A 16,815-nucleotide genomic window follows, 5' to 3' on the forward strand; every position below is an offset into this window, starting at 1 on the left:
TGTCATGTCTGTCACGTGGTATGTTCCTTTTTTATTTTTAAATCTTTATTTAAAATTATATCAGTAACAAGCAATCTAAAATGAGCAACAATAAGGAATCATTATGGAGATGTATTTATCGATCCTTACACCCTATCTATCTCAAACAAAACTCATAAAACATGAATCAAATCGATATTTTGAAGAAAAATGTACATTAATATCACATTTATCCATCCACTAATTATCATGAATTATCTTTATAGTGAATCATAAGGGCTGCTGAACGTGAACAGATCACCAGTCCATCACAGATTAAGAAAACAGATATAAAGAAATACCAGCTGGTGCTGAAGTTTAAATCTTAGATTTTGATGTTGTGAATGGTATTCTTAAAACAAATAAATTAAATTCTAAAGTATAATTGCCTTTGGCTTATTTATTAAGAACTAGATGGAAAAGAGGTTTGGTCACTTTTACATTTAGTCAACAATTTTGGCCAACTTAGTACATCCATTGATGGTGCACTTTTGTTGTTTATTTACCAAATATTTTTGTTATTATTCTCATTGTGAATATAATTTACAAGCAAACCAAAGGACTTCTGAACTTCTAACAAGTGACATTCTGTAACTAGAATATTCTTGGCTGCAGGTGACCTGGCTCAGTTATCATAGTTCAACATAATGTCTCCTATAAGGACTCCAGCTCAACCAGTAAACTGACTGGTGTCCCACTATTCAATATTACTTCTACCAATTGCAATAGATTCACAAAATAAAGACCTTAAATATACAATTGTTGCAAAACCCAAAGGGATTACTTTAAAACTTAAAATGTAGCTTCAACCTGGAAAGACTCACACAGAAAGCAGGTTTTAGAAAGTTTATTTGACAAGAAATAATCTTCGGCGATTGGACCCGGCAGTAGAAACTGACCTGGTAACCACCAGAGAGAATCATCTCTTTTCTATATGAAAACCTTTTTTGTCTTCATCTCACCTGCTCAGCCAGGTGTCTCCCTCCCGGCCTAACAGGGTCGGTCTCATGTCCTCCACCCTTCATAAAGTCCAGCTCAGGATACCTTTAATCTTATGTTTGTATTATGATTTGTAACTGAATAATATGTTTCTGTATGTGCTTGCTTTAGTACAAAAACCCCCAGTTCATTCTGACTGTTAAAACATAAACAACTTGTCTGTATGTCATGTTTGGGAAGAAAATTTATATTGATTCCAATCATTGTTAAAAAATGTATAGGAAACACTGCATATTGTAAGTTATTAACTTGGCTTGCATTTAAATTTTTTTAAACAAGGTCATCCAATTGTTAACGCTGTTACAATATATTTACAACTACTTTATTGGTTCTACTGTCTCTCAAACAAAATAGACCACTTGGTCCTTCACTCAAAGTTTAACTCAACACATTAAACTACCTTTGACCCTAGAGATGTAATCTTGTTTATCATGTAACAAAAATGTAAAATGAATCCATTCACAAAAGTGCAACTATTTTCTTTAATGAAAAATGTAAAAATTGGAAAAAGAACTTTGAAAACAGAAAAAAAAACAATTAATCTTGGTCAGTCCAGCTCATGTCCTGGACTTCACTGTCAGGCTCCTCCGTCTGGACCGCAGCATCCTTTCTTTCTAAAAGATTTTAGCATAAAAAAAGAATATCAGAACACATATAGCAATTCCATGTGAATATAGTAAAATAAATAAATTCTCAGGATAATCCACAGGATGAACAATAAAAAGATTAAGAAATACTGATACATTGAATATGAAGGGATAGCTAGTAGGTGCTCACTAGAGAGGGGTGAATATTTATACAATCATTATTTCACATCTAAATGAGTGAATGAATGTCATTCTTTTGTACAGCTCAATCTTCATTTTGATATCTATTACAGTTTTGGAATTTTTTTTAATAAAAAGTGAATCTCTTTCCTTTTATTCACAATGCATTTGTAAAAAAAAAACAAAAATAATAAATAATTAAAAAACCAAAAATACTTTCTGCATACATTACAGATACCTCATAATATGCCATTATACCACATGTTAATTAATTTTACAATATAAAACAGAAATAAAACTTATAAGCAACATGATATTAAATATACTTACCATCAGTATAAAAAGCAGAAGCGCCTGCCAGCACTTCAATTTTTGCCTCTGCCTCAACAAGTTTCTCCTTTTGTATCTGAAGCTCGCCCTGGAGAAACTTGATCTTTTGCTGCAAAGCTGCAGCTTGCTTGCATTTCCTTTCGATTGCCTCCAGGCTGAGCTTAAAAGCATCATTGATGCTCTTTTTCACCTCATGCCTGGAGGCGGTGGGATCTGTGCAATGGTACTATAAGAAAGAAAAAAAAACAGTTACATATTTTACAATGAACACTAATACTTTACTGAACACCATAAATAATAAATCATACTATGGAGAGTATTCCATCACTCTAAACACTTCTTGTGAAACATGCTGTTTGTGAATGAAAGTTTAAAACAGATAAAACATCTAAAGATAACTTAAAACTTCACACAAAATAAATCATTCTTTTAAGAAGATGGTAACATATGAAACACATGACAACTGACTGTAGTTGTCACGTGTTTAATAGAATAGAAGAGAATAGAATTCAAATCAAGGGGATAAATTCAGACTGTTCTTTCAAGCAACATTGTAATACATTTAAATTAAACAACATAAAATCCAGGATACCACAATGTGCTGAAGAAATATATATTCCATGAATCCCACCAGGAAAGAAATGCATGTTACATAAAAAGGTACCCTAAAAAAAAACTACAAAATAAGAATTCACTGCTAAATTTTTTTTTAGATTTGCATTACAAGAATTCTTCACTAAAACGACCTATGCAACTTGAAGATGAAACAAATATTCATTAAATAACATTCTAAAAATAGAAAGTTAAAACAATATTAACTATTTAGAAATATTTAGTAATCAACAACAATTTAATCATTTTAATATTGCTTTTGCAGCTGATAGGTCTTCTCTTTTGCTGAACTTTTTATTACAATTCTACCAAAACTGAAATGATCTATTACATATTGATATTTAGATTACATTTGAGCTGCTCCAAACTCACTAGGATGGATCTTTATCCACCCCAAGAGAGGAATCCATAATAAAATTTGGTGGGCGTGGATTTAATTTCTCTATAGCGCCCCCTAGAATATTTTAAATGATCAGCATGCTTTAACCTAGAATTACGAAACTTGGTACATATGTGTATCTTTTCAGGACGAACAAAAAAGTGTCTTGGAGCCATATTCTAAATCCAATTTTCTGTAATTTTAGATTTTTTAGAAAAAAATATGTTATTCCCATTAAGTCCTCTTGGTGTCACTGTTACTCCACACATGAATAGGATAATTCCTCAGTATGAGAAACAAGTGCTGTAATGGCGATATTAACCAGTGGGGTCACTATTACTCCACACATGACTATGTATACATTTTTACCAGTAAAATTCCCAAAGATGCATCTGTGCATTTTGTAGTTCCACATTTACGTTGTTTTCGGCTGGCTCGTTGGGATAAAAATAGCCTCCACGGATAACATTAACGATCAATCCTTCCTTTATGAAACCTATGTGCGTTTTATTATGTAAGTATACATTTCCATCTCCTATATTTGCTTTTATATCACTTATTAGCACTAGAGAGAACTGCGCAGAAGCCTGCAGAATTTGCCTGCAGCTGTACCTTATTAATTTCCTGAAGTAAAAAAAGAAAAGAATTTCTGATATCTTTATTATTGAATCATCTTTATAATTAAGAAAATTGTGGAAACATTGTTTCAAAACATCTTATGCGTGGCGCAAAGCTTAAATCTTATTTCTCAGTTCGGTTTTCGCCCCACCCTCCTCCCTCCGCCGCCCACATATACGTAGCAATGGCTGGCTCGTTGGGATAAAAATAGCCTCCACGGATAACATTCACGATCAATCAAGCCGTCGATATGTGTGCAGTTCGATCTTTATAACATACGCGCACCCCCTCCTCCCGAAGTGAATATGACGGTTGACAGTCAAGCTAACGTAGCTAAGCTGTCGGACCTAACAAATAGGAGACAGATGTCATGGGTATTAGCGGTGAGATGTCCTGTTGTTGCATTCCAACTTATCAACGTGTTTGCTGCAGAGATGTGGATTCTGGTGAGTCTGATATGCTAAACAATTTCTTGCTCATTTAATGGAAGCCACATTATTTTGTTTGAACCGTACATGGGCTGCACTCAAAGCTGTGGAGTTTAGTACTTTCAAAATATCCTTACAGTTAAAAGTTTGCCTGGCAAACCTATTAAATATTACCTCAAAGTGTTGACAGGAAGTGAATTTTATTTATTAGACAATAAAATAAACTGGTCCAAAACGTGAAAACAGCCACGAATGAGCGTGTCCGTAGTTGCCAAGAATTATAATGGCAACTTAGCCACTATAATAATTAATATTGAGATAAGTGTCATAAATCTGTGCAGCAACCTGAGCTGTGGAACGCAGGAGGATCGCTGAGCTTTGATATTAAGCAAGCCGTGCAGAACCTGGAGGCGGTGGGTGGGGTGGCTTTAAAGTAATTCTTAGAGTTTTCCACACAGCAGTGGACCACAAATTACTCACGTTTTATTTTTGGACAATCTCCTCTTCAGTTCAACCTTACCAGTGGAGAAACATTGTTGATGTTACCAATAGCTTACAATTAAGAATTGGCAAAGCTCAATGTGATTTTCACAGTAGACAGCTCAGAGTAACCAAACTTTCAGTGATTAATCGTCATGTGGTCAAATGATGACATCACTAAGGTTAAACTGTCACACTTAAAGTAAATATTTGTTGTATTTAACATGTTTCAGGTAAGAAGTGAACATGAAATGAAATAGATCCTGTCCTCCAATTATATGTAATTGAACAATACAGCTAACAAATGTGAAGAAAATGTGAGGTAATACATAATATGAATTTTTTATTATATAGAGAATATTATTTAAATACAAAATTATATAAATAAAAAAGGTGTAATAAAGATGAATGTGCTTCATCTATACTCTAAACAATTTCACCTTGATTTTGAGTTAATGGGCACGATTTGGAAGCTATTGAAGAAATCATATTATTTAATATTAAAATTATTTATCCAACCATCTTCTTACAGCAGTGTCAAACTCCAGTCCTCATGGTCCGCTGTGCTGCAACTTTTAGATGTGCCGCTGCTGCAGCACCTGGATAGAATAATTGGGTCATTAGCCCCACCCACTTCCAACAGAAGTAACCTTTTTTCTGCTGTATGTGCTGTTTTTATATGGATTTAATCCAGTGCAAACACTTAAAATGATAAGGTGATGACATCTGTCAATGCTGGCTGAACAGTGTGGGTGGCCAGATGGAATATCAGACCCTCGCCATATTCATACGATTGTCTTTAAATCACACATGGATGATCCGATTGGCACCAAACTTGAAATGTAAGACCTGTGGTAACCTTTAAAGAGCTCAAATGTTTTGAAATGTAATTTGACTCCACTCGCCCCTAGGTTAATCCATCAGCTATATCTCCGCCGTAAATGGACCGATCTCGCCAGATTTTTGTGAGTCGTCGAGCGCTGCCGCATTCACGTGTGTCGTCTGGCGGGCGATCGAGGAAGGTTCGCGGCAGCTCCTGCTGTGGCGGCGCCCGGCTCTGGAAGCGGTCGAGCTTCAGCGGCTGGAACTCCGGTGGCGGTGAGCAGCGCGCGCTTGCTGCGAGCCGCCGAGCAGCTTTAATTATTATTATTATTCTTCCACCCAAATGAATTGCCTTTTTGGAGGCTTCATCATATTCAAAAACTCACCAAATTTGGCGGGCGCATAGAGACTGTTTAAAATTTCGTATTTTAAAGGTCGTTGCTTAAAAATCTAAAAAAAATGGCTCAACAGCGCCACCTAAATTTTCAAAAGACCCAAACCAATCACTTACTTTATCGTAGAGACTTGAAATTTGGTACAGTTGTAGAGCTCCCCAAGACGCTCAGAATTTACAATTATTGTCATAGTCCAAGTATCACAGGAAGTCGGCCATTTTGGATCGAAGGTCACATTTTGACCCGATTTTGCCGTTTACAGCCTTCGTATTTGATCGAACTCCTCCTAGGGATTTTTGATTGATCGACTTCAAACTTGGGTCAGTCTGATCAGAAGGCATGGCCGATTAAAAGTTATCAAAACGGTGACTTTTGAGTATGCTGAAGGGGGTTAGCAGGGGTCAAAGTTCACCTACTCGCCACGAAAATTCAAAACAGTTATAACTCCTACACTAAAACTCTCAGAGGAACCAAACTTTCAGTGATTGAGCATCATGGGTTGACCTAAAATACCCTGGGGTCAAATGATGACATCACTAAGGCCACGCCCCTGAGAACAGGAAGTGTCATATTTTACTGAGCGGTCCCTATATTACACCTTTGACCTAATCAACATGAAACTGTGTTAACAGACAGGAAACATGTTGCTGTATTGAAGATTCCAGCCCGACCGGCTTTGATGGAGCAGGTGGGCGTGGCGGCGTGAGTGACCTCTAACGCCCGCTGTCATACGTTTGGCTCTGAATTCCACAGTTTTGGGCCAAACTTCTCCAAACTCACTAGGATGGATCTTTATCCACCCCAAGACAGGAATCCATAATAAAATTTGGTGGGCGTGGCCTAATTTCTCTATAGCGCCCCTAGAAAATTTTAAATGATCAGCCCCAAGCCTATGGTTTAACCTAGAATTATGAAACTTCTTACACATCTGTATATCTTGTCAGGACTGTACAAAAAGTCTCTTGGAGCCATGGTCTCAACCCAACAGGAAGTCGGCCATTTTGGAATAAAGTTCCAAAATTGACCCCATTTTGATGTTTACAGCCTTGTATTTGATCGAACTCCTCCTACAGTTTTTCAGATACAGACTTCAAAATCGCTCAGCACACACTTGAGGCATCAAAGGTGAAAAGTTATCAAAGGAATTCTCGTACTTCAAAGTATGTGGGCGTGGCTATGTGTCAAACTTTGACTATTAGATGAAACATAAAACTCTTATAACTCCTACAGTAAAACTCTCAGAGGAACCAAACTTTCAGTGATTGATCATCATGGGTTGACCATAAAAGACCCTGTGGTCAAATGATGACATCACTCAGGCCACGCCCCTGAGAACAGGAAGTGTCATGTTTTACTGGGAAGTCGCTATCTTACACCTTTGACCTAATCAACTTGAAAGTTTTCCAGAAACAGAAGACATGCTGGTGTATTTTGGATTCCAGCCCGACCGGCTTTGATGGAGCAGGTGGGCGTGGCGTGCCGAAGTGACCTCTAACGCCGCTGTCATTCGTTTGGCTCTGAATTCCACAGTTTTGGGCAAAGCTGTTCCAAACTCACTAGGATGGATCCTTATCCACTCCCCGAAAGAAATCCATAATAAAATTTGGTGGGCGTGGCCTAATGTATTTATGGCGCGGCTAGAAAATTTTAAATGATCAGCCCAAGATGCTTTAACCTAGAATTACCAAACTTGGTACATATGTGTATCTTTTCAGGACGAACAAAAAAGTCTCTTGGAGCCATATTCTAAATTCAACGGATTTTCTGTAATTTTAGATTTTTAGAAAAAAAATATGTTATTCCCATTAAGTCCTCTTGGTGTCACTGTTACTCCACACATGAATAAGGCGAAATTACACAGTATGAGAGAGGTGCTGTAATGGCGATATTAACCACTTGGTGTCACTATCACGCCATACATGACTATGTGTACATTTTCCACTGCAATTCCCAAAGATGCATCTGTGTATTTTGTAGTTCCACAGTTACGTTGTTTTCGATACTTCTGCTGGCTCGTTGGGATAAAAAAGCCTCCACGGATAACATTAACGATCAATCCTTCCTTAATCCCGTCTGCATGCGTTTTTATTATGTAAGTATACATTTCCATCTCCTATATTTGCGTTTATATCACTTATTAGCACTAGAGAACTGAATATATGGCGGTTGACAGTCAAGCTAACGCAGCTAAGCTCGTGCGAAGCATGCATGATTTTCGGAGAAAGCAGCCTGCAGCTACTCTGCTTATTAATTTTCCTGAAGTAAGAAAAGAAGAATTTCTGATATTTTTATTATTGAATCATCTTTATAATTAACAAAATTGTGGAAACATTGTTTCAAAACATCTTGTATCGTGGCGCATGCCAAAGCTTAAATCTTATTTCTCAGTTAGGTTTATGCGTCCTCCTCCTCCGCCCACATATGTAGCAATGGCTGGCTCGTTGGGATAAAAATAGCCTCCACGGATAACATTCACGATCAATCAAGCCGTCATGATATGTGTGCAGTTCGATCTTTATTGCACGCCGCAATCCTCCCCCTCCCCCCTCGAAAATGAATATGACGGTTGACAGTCAAGCTAACGTAGCTAAGCTGTGTTTGACGAATGAGACAGATGTCATGGGTATTAGCGGTGAGATGTCCTGTTGTTGCATTCAACTTATCACGTGTTTGCTGCAGAGATGTGGATTCTGGTGAGTCTGATATGCTAAACAATTTCTTGCTCATTTAATGGAAGCACATTATTTTGTTTGAAGTACATGACACTCTGTGGAGTTTAGTACTTTCAAAATATCCTTACAGTTAAAGTTTGCCTGGCAAACCTATTAACGATATTACCTCAAAGGTGTTGACAGGAAGTGAATTTTATTTATTAGACAATAAAATAAACTGGTCCAAAAATGAAAACAGCCACGAATGAGCGTGTCCGTAGTTGCTAAAATTATAATGGAAACAACGGCACTATAATTATTAATATTGAGATAAGTGTCAAATATGAGCAGGAGGAGGCGCTGAGCTATGATATTAAGCATGGGGTAACGCAGAACCTGGGCGTGGGTGTGGGGGCTTTAAAGTAATTCTTAGAGTTTTCCACACAGCAGTGACCATAAATTACTCAGTTTTTTATTTTTGGACAATCTCCTCTTGGTTCAACCTTATCAGTGGATACACATTGTTGATGTTACCATTATAAAATAGCACAATTATGGCAAAGCTCAATGTGATTTTTTCACAGTAGACAGACTCAGGAACCAAACTTTCAGTGATTAATCGTCATGGGTCAAAATGATGACATCATCACTAAGGTTAAACTGTCACACTTAAAGTAAATATTTGTTGTATTTAACATTTCAGGTAAGAAGTGAACATGTAATGAAATTGATCCTGTCCTCCAATTTTATGTAATTGAACATTACAGCTAACAAATGTGATGATAATGTGAGGTAATACATTTTATGAATTTTTTTTTATATAGAGTATATTTTTTAAATACAAAATTAGTTAAATAAAAAAGGGGTCAAATGTAATAAAGATGAATGTGCTTCATCTATACTCTCTAGTAGAACAATTTCACCTTGATTTTGAGTTAATGGGCCACACGATTTGGAAGCTATTGTAGAAATCATATTATTTAATATTAAAATTATTTATCCAACCATCTTCTTACAGCAGGGGTGTCAAACTCCAGTCCTCAAGGGCCGCTGTCCTGCAACTTTTAGATGACATCTGTCAATGCTGGCTGAACAGTGTGGGCGTGGCCAAATTGCAAATGTCAGACCCTCGCCATATTCATACGATTGTCTTTAAATCACACATGGATGATCCGATTGGCACCAAACTTGAAATGTAAGACCTGTGGTAACCTTTAAAGAGCTCAAATGTTTTGAAATGTAATTTGACTCCACTGCGCCCCCTAGGTTAATCCATCAGCTATATCTCCGCCGTAAATGGACCGATCTGCGCCAGATTTTTTGTGAGTCGTCGGGGAGCGCTGCCGAACGCATTCACGTGTGTCGTCTGGCAGGCGATTGGGCGGGGAAGGTTCGCGACGGCTCCCGCTGCGGCGAGCGGGCGCCGGCTCTGGAAACGGCGCGAGAGCTTCCGCGGCGGCTGGAACTCCGCGGTGGCCGGTGAGCCGGAGCAGCGCTTGCTGCGAAGGCCGCACGAGGCTGCTTGCAGCTTTAATGTTTATTATTCTTTTTCTTCCACCCTCTTTGGAGGCCTTTTTGGGGGCTTTATCATATTCAAAAACTCACCAAACTTGGCGGACGCGTAAAGCCTATTTAAAAATTTCGTATTTTAAGGTCGTTGCAAAAATCGCAAAAAAAATGGCTCAACAGCGCCACCTAGAAATTTTCAAAAGACCCTTTTCTATTCACTTACTTTGTCGTAGAGACTTGAAATTTGGTACAGTTGTAGAGCTCCCCAAGACGCTCAGAATTTACAATTATTGTCATAGTCCAAGTATCACAGGAAGTCGGCCATTTTGGATCGAAGGTCACATTTTGACCCGATTTTTGCCGTTTACACCCTTCGTATTTGATCGAACTCCTCCTAGGGATTTCGATTGATCGGCTTCAAACTCGGTCAGTCTGATCATAAGGCATGGCCGATTAAAAGTTATCAAAACGGTGACTTTTTGAGTATGCTGAAGGGGGGCTAGCAGGGGTCAAAGTTCACCAACTCGCCACGAAACTCTAAACAGTTATAACTCCTACACTAAAACTCTCAGAGGAACCAAACTTTCAGTGATTGAGCATCATGGGTTGACCTAAAATACCCTGGGGTCAAATGATGACATCACTAAGGCCACGCCCCCTGAGAACAGGAAGTGTCATATTTTACTGGGAACGGTCCCTATATTACACCTTTGACCTAATCAACATGAAACTGTGTTAACAGACAGGAAACATGTTGCTGTATTGAAGATTCCAGCCCCGACCGGCTTTGATGGAGCAGGTGGGCGTGGCGGGCTAAGTGACCTCTAACGCCGCTGTCATACGTTTGGCTCTGAATTCCACAGTTTTGGGCCAAACTTCTCCAAACTCACTAGGATGGATCTTTATCCACCCCAACACAGGAATCCATAATAAAATTTGGTGGGCGTGGCCTAATTTCTCTATAGCGCCCCCTAGAAAATTTAAAATGATCAGCCCTGAGCTATGGTTTAACCTAGAATTATGAAACTTCTTACACATTTGTATCTTGTCAGGACGTACAAAAAAGTCTCTGGGAGCCATGGTCTCAACCCAACAGGAAGTCGGCCATTTTGGAATGAAGTTCCAAAATTGACCTCATTTTTGATGTTTACAGCCTTCGTATTTGATCGAACTCCTCCTACAGTTTTTCAGATACAGACTTCAAAATCGCTCAGCACACACTTGAGGCATCAAAGGTGAAAAGTTATCAAAGGAATTCTCGTACTTCAAAGTATGTGGGCGTGGCTATGTGTCAAACTTTGACTATTCGCCGTGAAAAACAAAACAGTTATAACTCCTACATTAAAACTCTCAGAGGAACCAAACTTTCAGTGATTGATCATCATGGGCTGACCTAAAATACCCTGTTGTTAAATGATGACATCACTAAGGCCACGCCCCCTGAGAACAGGAAGTGTCATGTTTTACTGGGAACGGTCGCTATCTTACACCTTTGACCTAATCAACTTGAAAGTTTTTCCAGACACAGAAGACATTCTGGTGTATTTTGGATTCCAGCCCCGACCGGCTTTGATGGAGCAGGTGGGCGTGGCGGCGTGGCGAAGTGACCTCTAACGCCGCTGTCATTCGTTTGGCTCTGAATTCCACAGTTTTGGGCCAAACTTCTCCAAACTCACTAGGATGGATCCTTATCCACCCCCTGAAAGAAATCCATAATAAAATTTGGTGGGCGTGGCCTAATGTATTTATGGCGCCACATAGAAAATTTTAAATGATCAGCCCTAAGCCATGCTTTAACCTAGAATTACGAAACTTGGTACATATGTGTATCTTTTCAGGACGAACAAAAATGTCTCTTGGAGCCATATTCTAAATTCAACGGATTTTCTGTAATTTTAGATTTTTTAGAAAAAAAAAATGTTATTCCCATTAAGTCCTCTTGGTGTCACTGTTACTCCACACATGAATAAGGCGAGAATTACACAGTATGAGAGAGGTGCTGTAATGGCGATATTAACCACTTGGTGTCACTATCACGCCATACATGACTATGTGTACATTTTTACCACTGCAATTCCCAAAGATGCATCTGTGTATTTTGTAGTTCCACAGTTACGTTGCTTTCGATACTTCTGCTGGCTCGTTGGGATAAAAATAGCCTCCACGGATAACATTAACGATCAATCCTTCCTTAATCCCGTCTGCATGTGCGTTTTTATTATGTAAGTATACATTTCCATCTCCTATATTTGCGTTTATATCACTTATTAGCACTAGAGAACAGAATATGAATATGACGGTTCACAGTCAAGCTAACGCAGCTAAGCTATCCAAGTGCACAGAAGCATGCAGGATTTTATCGGAGAGAGCAGCGCCTGCAGCTGCACTCTGCTCATTAATTTTCCCTGAAGTAAGAAAAGAAGAATTTCGGATATTTTTATTATTGAATCATCTTTATAATTAACAAAATTGTGGAGAAAAAAGATTCTCTGTCAAAACATCTTGTACGTGCGCGCAAAGCTTAAATCTTATTTCTCAGTTCGCTTTTTTATTTGAACCTCCGGTACTTCTAAGGGCGGTTTGCATCCCAGCGAAAACATCTTGTACGTAAGCGCACGCCAAAGCTTAAATCTTATTTCTCAGTTCGGTTTTGTTTATTTGGTGCTTTTCTGTAAGCTAAAATGAATAAGCAGAATTTGAACCTCCGGTAGTTCTAAGAGCGGTTTGGATCCCAGCAGAGATTTTTACTGTGCGGTTCTGGCTCGATCTTTACACACGCACATACGACGCATGCCTCCATCCCCCACCCTCGAAGGGTTGAATATGACGTTGACAGTCAAGCTAACGCAGCTCCCTTGTTTTGACTTATGATGTTTTTTTCAAAATTGCATAGAAACGAATGAAGAATTGCCTTAATTTTCATGCTAATAATGTTGTAAAACTGTTGTTTGCAATATTTTTACATCAGTTTAAGAAATTTACAGTATATATTGTAATTCTAAATTATAAAAATATTTTTGTAAATATTTGACATTTTCACAGTGAATTTTTATTTATTTTTCAAATCGGATTTTGTTTGAAATCAAAACAAAATTTGTTTTGATTTTGATCAAATCAAATAAAAATCAATGATTTGAATGAACTTTAAACTCATTCTTAGAGTTTAAATTAGAGTTTAAATTAATTTTAATTTTAATGCCATGGCTCTTCAGCATTTATGTGAGCTTTAAGGATTAATTTTTGCTTTGAGATCTGTTTACTTTCTTCCTAGTTAAAGAAAGCACATTTCAGCAGCAAGGCATTTAAAAGTGCTTTACACCAAATCAAAGACAAAAACACAATGCAACATAGAATCAACAATCAAAACAAAACCAAGTCAGGTTTTGTCAATACATTTGCAATTTATTACATTTCAAATACAACTCTAAACAAGTGGGTTTTTAATTTAGATTTAAAGCAAGTCAGTGTTTCAGCTCTTTTACAATTTTCTGGAAGTTTGTTCCAGATTTGTGGTGCATAGATGCTAAATGCTGCTTCTCCTCATTTGGTTCTGGGGATGTAGAGCAGACCAGAACCAGAAGACCTGAGAGGTCTGGAAGGTTGATACAACAGCAGCAAATCTTTAATGTATTGTGGTGCTAAACCATTCAGTGATTTATAAACTAACAACAGTATTTTAAAGTCTATTGTTTGAGCTACAGGGAGCCAGTGGAGGGACTTTAAAACTGGTGTTATGTGCTCTATCTTCCTGGTTTTAGTGAGAACACTGTGGTGTTAATGTTATGCATAGTTAAAGACTACAAATGGCCACCTGTGGTGACGTCATAAAGCGACAGGCTTAAGTAGTCCAGGTGATGCTGATTGTGGTAATGAAGTCTATGCTGGATGTTTGGTGATCTGGGAATAAACTGATAACGATGATACAGTTCGACTCAGCGCAGTTTTCTTAAAAACACGACATGGTGTCAGGAGTGCTGTAAATCATCGGAGGCTGCAATTCTACTGGAGACATGGCTGATGACAACGTACAAGGAGTTGCTTCTGCTGGTCCATGTGCAACGTTCAGCATCCAGCCGCCGGAATCTTTCGACTTCACAAAGCCGCAGGAGTGGGCCAAGTGGATACGGCGATTCGAACGGTTTCGTTTGGCAAGTAACTTGAATTCTAGTTACTTGAATGTTGAAATAAATAAAAGAAACATCTCATTCAAGATTGACACTGGTGCTGATGTTACGGTCCTGCCATACGCCATGTACAAAGACATCTATAGAGACAAGAGTCCCCCCCTTCTGAAAAAAGCTACCAGGCAGCTACTGGGACCAGGGAGAAATGCACTGGATATTGTGGGGGTTGCTGAGATCTTAATGAAAAAAGGAGAAAAAGAGATACAAGAAAGTGTGTATATTATGAGACACCTGCAAACTGCACTTTTGGGTAGACCAGCCATTCAGAAGCTGGAGCTTGTAGCTAGATTAAATGAGATAACTGCTGAAACATTAAAAACTAGCTATCCAAAGCTATGCAGTGGCTTGGGAGAGGTGAAACAGCCTTATGCCATCAAACTGAAACCAGGAGCTCAACCATTTTCATTAAAGACACCCAGAAGGATTCCACTTCCTTTGATGGACAAAGTCAAGCAAGAACTGTCCCGTATGGAAAGTTTGGGGGTGATCAGTAGAGTTGAGGAGCCAACTGATTGGTGCTCAGGAATGGTGGTTGTTCCTAAAAAGACAGGGGCTGTACGCATATGTGTTGACCTCACCAAGCTGAATGAGTCTGTGTGCAGAGAGAAGTATATTCTTCCCTCTGTAGATGAAACACTTGGTAAGCTAGCAGGAGCTAGCTTAATGGAGTGGAGACCTGTTGCATATGTGTCACGATCTCTAACACAGACTGAGCAGAGATATGCACAAGTGGAAAAAGAAGCTTTAAGTCTTACTTGGGCTTGTGAAAGATTCAGTAATTATCTCATTGGCAAACATTTCCAAATGGAGACAGATCATAAACCACTTCTGAGTCTTTTGAGTTCCCAGATGTTAGATGATCTTCCGCCACGTATTCAGCGTTTTAGAATGCGTCTCATGAGATATTCCTATTCCATCTCATATGTGCCAGGGAAACATCTGTGGACAGCTGACACACTGTCACGTGCCCCTATGTTAGAAAACTTATCAACAACTGAAACAAAGTTGGTTGAAGATTCAAATATTTATGTAGATAATGTGATTCAAAACCTGCCTGCAAGCACTGGCTACCTTGAAGAGCTGAGACAGGAGCTGAAAAGGGACAGTATATGTGCACGTGTGATGCAGCTGTGTGAGGAAGGATGGCCTACACATTACAACAGTGAACCAGCACTCAGACTGTATTGGGCTGAAAAGGCATTTCTTACAGTGAATGATGGACTTTTGTTAAAAGGAGAAAGACTTGTTATTCCTTCAACTATGAGAAATGATGTGCTCATGAAACTACATGAGGGACATCAGGGAGTGGTGAAATGCCGAGAACGAGCACAGCAGTCAGTGTGGTGGCCTGGACTGAGCCAGCAGCTAAAAGAACTGGTTCTAAAATGCCACACCTGCAACAGAGAGAGAGAAAATCCCACAGAGCCATTGATGCCATCACAGTATCCAGACAGACCATGGCAAAAACTTGGGGCCGATCTGTTTACTTTGGAAGGGAAAAATTATATTCTGGTTGTGGATTATGCATCAAGATTTGTGGAAATTGCTCAACTAAGTCCCACAAGATCAGTAGATGTGATTCCTCACCTGAAATCTATGTTTGCACGTCACGGCATTCCAGAAGTAATGATCACAGATAATGGTCCTCAGTTTTCCTGTGCTGCTTTTGCTACATTTGCTAAGTTGTATGGATTTAGCCATATTACAAGTAGCCCAAGATATCCACAAAGTAACGGGGAAGCTGAACGTGCAGTTAAAACCATAAAGAGCTTGTTAAAGAAAGCAGCTGATCCATATCTAGCCTTACTCGCCTACAGAGCAACACCACTTTGGAATGGGTACAGTCCAGCAGAGCTCCTTATGGGAAGAAGGCTTCGCACGACTGTGCCAACACTTCCATCTTTATTGAGGCCAGTTCTTCCAAAAAGTAAGATCATTGCTCAAAAAGAAAAGGAGAGAAGGTTAAAGGATGCGGAGAGATATGATGCACGCCACAGAGCAAGAGTTCTTAGTAAACTTACTCCAGGACAAGGCGTGTGGATTAAAGATCAAGGCACAAGCGGAGCAGTGGTTACCAGTCATTCTACTCCACGGTCATACATTGTGGAAGGACCACATGGATTGATTAGGCGAAATCGTCGTCATTTGGTTACCATGGAACCTTCGACAGAGCCAGAAGTACCGGAAGGTGATGTTGTTGCAGAACAAGTTCCACCAAGTTCTGAGGAATCTTCACAGCAGAGCTTTCCTGAACTTTCACCTACTCCTAGAACCAGGTTTGGGAGACGGGTTGTGAAACCAGATAGACTGAATTTGTAGCTAAGGGAAATGAAATGATTGATGTAAATGTTATGCTAAAAATTTAAATATGTATTTCTATTTATTGTAGCTTTTTCTTCTAGCTCTAGGTAGAAACAGACCTTCCAGCTATAGAGGCAGAATAATCCTCTAAGGTCTGTTGAATCAATGGTAGTCCACCCATTGATTCTAGAGAGGGGAGATGTGGTGTTAATGTTATGCATAGTTAAAGACTACAAATGGCCACCTGTGGTGACGTCATAAAGCGACAGGCTTAAGTAGTCCAGGTGATGCTGATTGTGGTAATGAAGTCTATGCTGGATGT

The sequence above is a fragment of the Gambusia affinis genome, linkage group LG02 (genome assembly GCF_019740435.1).
Source record: "Gambusia affinis linkage group LG02, SWU_Gaff_1.0, whole genome shotgun sequence".
Classification (NCBI taxonomy): Eukaryota; Metazoa; Chordata; class Actinopteri; order Cyprinodontiformes; family Poeciliidae; genus Gambusia; species Gambusia affinis.